Source organism: Crocuta crocuta, unplaced genomic scaffold (assembly GCF_008692635.1).
Source record: "Crocuta crocuta isolate KB4526 unplaced genomic scaffold, BGI_CrCroc_1.0 scaffold142, whole genome shotgun sequence".
Lineage (NCBI taxonomy): Eukaryota > Metazoa > Chordata > Mammalia > Carnivora > Hyaenidae > Crocuta > Crocuta crocuta.
This window is the reverse complement of record NW_027528892.1, coordinates 2,934,732-2,939,666: the sequence shown is the minus strand read 5'-3', so window position 1 is coordinate 2,939,666 and position 4,935 is coordinate 2,934,732. Positions and strand designations below refer to the sequence as shown.

The following is a 4,935-nucleotide window of genomic DNA, read 5'->3' as shown; positions in this document are numbered from 1 at the left end:
CCCTCGGTGACCAGTAGCCCAGGGAAGTGCTTCAGGGTGCGCGCCTGGGGCTCCCTGGGGGCTGGGAGGGTCTCTTCTGCCGCTTTGTGCTCCCCGCCCTCCTGGCGGTGGACGGTGGGTGGATGGTCGTCCCACAGGAGGGCGGTGGTCCTCGCTGGCCCTCAGCCCGGGGAGTGCAGACGCGGTGCCTGCTCGCGCGCGCCCAGCTCGCCCACCCCGCCAGGGAGCTCGTTTGCTGGGGAAGCGCTTTGGCCTTTGTGGTCTTTGCTCCAGGAGTCTGGAGACCACAAGGCGGTGGGAGCAACGAGCCGACCAGCCACTAAGGAATGAACACCCCAGCCGGGAAAGCTCTGCTCAAAGCCTGGTGTTATTTCCACGAAAGCTAAGCCTCCGCGGTGACGCCCCGCTCTCTGGCCCAGTCTCTGGGCAGAGGTCCGTGTAGGCGTCTGGCTCTGGGTTGTAACTTGCCCAGTTGCAGACCCTGGCACAGTTCTATTCCTTTGGATAGGGTGAGGGGATGAAGACCCCGGGCGGGACCCACGTTACCAGGTGCATACTTAGGGTTAAACCTTGTAGAACGTGGGCGGGGCCGGGGTGGGGGGGTGTCTCACTGTGAAGACCCAGGTTTTGCTGGTGATCTTGAGAAGGCGTGGAGAATGCTTATTGGTCAATAGGCTGCTCCAGGTGAGCTTACTTTCTGCCTTTACAATCCCTGTGTATTTATTGTCTTCGCGTCTGTTGCAGTTTCTGGTGTGGCAGAGACCCCACAGGGTTAGCACTCTGTCAACAGAGTTGCAGTAAGCAAGGTTTAGAACGGGGGAAATCCTAGGTAAGTTGACAGTAACCTCAAATTAGAATATCCAAGTTTTAAAAAAAAAATAGGCTTAAAAAGATGTGTGAGGCATACTATTACTTACGGCTGGGGATGAAACGGGTTGTTTTTTGCAATCCTGATTGGAATGGAATTTTTTTTTTTTTTTAAGACCTTGTTTGAGAAATGGAGAAAGCTAAAAACACTGTGAGGGTTGGTGGCGGCTCTTCAAAGGCCCCTGGAAGATGTGTCCTCATTCCCTGACCAGGTGAGTGTTCCCTTTTACACTCCAAAATTTTGCAAATATGTGGGGTTTTTTTTGTTTTTTTAAGAGGGGATGAGCCTTGGTTTATATCTCCTGGTGCCAGGGGAAGTAAGTGGAGAGGTGTCCTTCTTTCTAGAAGTTGGAGGAAGAGGCCTCAGGGAGATTGTTACTCTACAAGGATGTTCGGTGTGATGACTGGAGAGCAAGGTGCTCCGTGGCTGCACGTGCTACCTTTGAAGGTAAGTGCAGAAGTGATCTTTGTTCAGTGAGCGGGAAAGGAGGCTTTTAAGGTCTTGGGGAAAAGGTAGAGGATGAGCATTCAACCCTAAGGCCTGTGTCTGTGTCCAGGCCTGTGCCCCCCTAGGGACAGATGTTGAGCTTTATCCTTCTGTTAAACAGACCGTTCTAACCTTTGGAACCAGTAAGACTAGTTAAGATAAAGGTGTAGGTTTTATACCACCAAAAATCCGCAGTAACGCTTTTCAGTAGCTTATATGTAGAGACTCAATACAGTTTTATACATGTTTGGGTGTGATGAAATCATGAAATGCATTTGTTTCATTTTCTTTAGGTTTGCTTTGTTTATTTTCAGGGGGAGAGCACCAGTTGCAGGGAGGGAGGGAGGGGCAGAGAGAAAAAAATCCAAGAAGGCTCGGCACTGTCAGCGCAGGGCCGGCTGCTGGGGGTTTAAACTCCTGAGCCATGAGACCTGAGCTGAAGTCAAGAGCCTGATGCTTACTATGACTTGAGCCACCCAGGTGTTGCCCCATGAAATACATTTTTTTTTTTTTAGAGAGGGTGAATAATATTTTTTTTTAATAGTTTGTCAAATTAGNATGGTTTGCCTCTCTCCCTTTCCCCCACCATTTCCCCCCTTCTTCTCCCCCTTGTTCCTCCGTCAAGTTCCTCCTAAACCACCTATACGTGCAAACATATGGTATCTGTCCTTCTCTGCCTGACTTATTTCGCTCAGCATAACACCCTCAAGGTGCATCCATGTTGCTACCCAGGCCAGATTTCATTCTTTCTCATTGCCATGGAGTATTCCATGGTATAGATAAACCACATCTTCTTGATCCATTCATCTGTTGATGGACACTTAGGCTCTTTCCATGTCCATGAAATGCATTTTTAAAAATGTTATTCTGATCTTAAGAATTCAAGGACATGGGGGGCGCCTGGGTGGCTTAGTCAGTTAAGCGTCCGACTTTCGCTTAGGTCATGATCTCACGGTTCGTGGGTTCGAGCCCCGCGTCGGGCTCTGTGCTGACTGCCGGCTCAGAGCCTGGAGCCTGTTTCAGTCTGTGACTCCCTCTCTCTCTGACCCTCCCTTGCTCACGCTGTCTCTCTCTCTCCTATAAATAAATAAAAAATATTAAAAAAAAAAAAAAAGAATTCAAGGACATGGGGATAGGGTATACCTCAACATCCATCTATGTAAACTGGCTGTGGGTGGAGGTGGGGGCGGATGGAAAATATCCAAGAAAGAGAAGTATGAAAAGTTGATTAAGGTTCAGATACAGTTTTTTCCCCAAAATAAGTGATTATAACATATAATTATATGTTTATATAATTGAGTTTTAAATATTGAGTAGAATAATGAATATTTTGCATGTAACCTGAAAATCTCCCATAAATGAGGTGTGTGGCAAGAGGAAAAAGGAGTCTTGGGCTTCAAGGGTTTTTAAGGCATGGGAACAGGTTGGTTTCAGAAGTATAAGCAGAGTAATGTGTCCTCATCTGTATTTCAGGTGCAGTTACAGATTTAGGTTATGTTCCCCAAGATGCCTGGGGTTCAGTGATTCGCTACTAGAAAAGGCCTTCTGCAACCCAAGGAAGCTATTTTTGTGTTACACTGAAGGGTACGTGACAATTCAGTAAAGGGTCAAAAAGCACAGCATGCAGAGTCCGTCGGACAGTCTTAAGTTGCCCTTTCCCACATACGGTCACGGGACCAATCCCTCTGTGTAAGGCCAATGAAGTATTTCTGGCAAAATTTTTAATTCTCTGGGTTTTAAAAAAACTGTTCTTTATTTGAGACAGAGAATCCAAAGCAGGCTCCAGGCTCTAAGCTGTCAGCACAGAGCCTGATGCGAGGCTCTAACTCACAGGCTGGGAGATCGTGATCTGAGACAAAGTTGGACGCTTAACCAACGGAGCCACCCAGGTGCCTCAGTTCTCTCTGGGTTTTTTTTTTGTGGTTGTTTACTGGTCTCCTTGTGGGGCTTGACAGGGCCTGAGCTGTTCCCCACCCCCTGTAAGTCACATTTAGCACAAACAATGTGATAGGTGCCCAAGGCTGCAAGTAGACAAAGCATTGTTTATGAGGCAGCACTGTGGAAGGTGGAGAACTTAACTGATGTTGAAGTTTAAATTGATTTAAAACTTGTCCCTTCATATTCATATACAGCAAGTACTACAGGGGAAAAATAGACCTTTACCACCTTTCCTCTCAAAGGCATTTTGGTTGGTGCACGTTAAAATTTCCGTGCACGTTCACAGCTAGAGATGGGGAAAGACTACACACACCGTGGGATTGATGCTCATTTTAACACAAGGAATTTACACCTTCCAGTGCAGGGTGTATGTGGCCATCACGTGGGCACCAGCACCAATAATTGAGGAGACACATGTAAGGAACAGTGTTGACATTTTTATTGCACCAGCAAGGTCCCGATGCTTTACTTTTCTCTTCTTCAGCACTCACAGCCAGTAGACTTGGTAGATACTGACTCACGTCCAGGTGGCAAACAGTTCGCAGGGGGAAGTAACGCTACACACCCTGGAAAACCGCTAGTGTGGAAAAGGACTGAAGCTGAGCACGCTTCTACAGGTGAGGACACTTGCAGAACTCGGAGCGACCGTTTCAGCTCACTGGGGCGCAGGCCTTACACTGCTAGGGGTACGGAGATCTACATTTGGACAACTGTGCGTCGTGACAGTTCAGCTGGAAACGACTCCCCAGCCCCATGCATCCGTTTGTTAGACAATGGATGAGTGCATGATGGTGTTGTCCTCCAGGTGTTAAGAAAAATCCAACTATTTGATGGCAACTGTCAAAGTAATTATGCACTGTTGAGTTACATAACCATAAAAAGTAGCCACACGAAGATTCCAACTACGTAAAATTCTAGAGAACACACACAAAAGTGAACAGTCAGCCTGGGAGTCCCGGCAGAGGTTATTCTGTGAGCACATGTACATTAAAAAGTACATAAAAAAGTGCCAACGGTTTACAAGCACATGTGAAGTACACTGCATGCTGAGCACAGGCAGTTCTAGAGGTCTCACAATGTCTGCAAGGCCGTAGCCCCAGGACCCTGGTGTAGGCATCACAGCCTACAGACCCACAGACCAGTTTACTGGTCCCCCCTCCACCCCGCATTGCACCAAGTGTTTTTGTACCACAGATGGTTCCTACCTGATGCCTGGAGTCCATGACACCCACCCACCAGACATGATGGCACACAGCTCTCTGTTGGGACCTAGAGCACTGCTCCTCAACCACCCTGAGGCGCTGCGACATCCCAGGTGAGAAAGAGGGGGTTCTTTCAGCTGACTTCAGCTCAGGTTACGATCTTGGGATTTGTGAGTTTGAGCCCCTGCATTGGGTTCTGTGCTGACAGCTTGGAGCCTGCTTTTGATTCTGTGTCTCCCTCTCTCTCTGCCCCTCCTCCACTCATGCTCTCTCAAAAAAAAAAATTAAATTTTTTTTTAAAAAACAACCCATGTGGGGGCGCCTGGGTGGCTTAGTCGGTTAAGCGTCCGACTTTCGCTTAGGTCATGATCTCGCGGTTCGTGGGTTCGAGCCCCGCGTTGGGCTCTGTGCTGACTGCCAGCTCGGAGCCTGGAGCCTGTT

The 4,935-nt window shown here is 48.2% G+C and overlaps 1 long non-coding RNA gene across 1 annotated transcript; it reads left to right on the top strand.

Annotated features, from left to right (window-relative positions):
• The first annotated feature begins 625 nt into the window (after positions 1-625).
• On the top strand, positions 626-3,888 carry LOC144225805 (uncharacterized). The gene is made up of 6 exons (XR_013333394.1): positions 626-829; positions 984-1,079; positions 1,213-1,315; positions 2,828-2,938; positions 3,120-3,243; positions 3,777-3,888. It is a non-coding gene; the product is annotated as an uncharacterized LOC144225805 (long non-coding RNA).
• Positions 3,889-4,935: the final 1,047 nt, after the last annotated feature.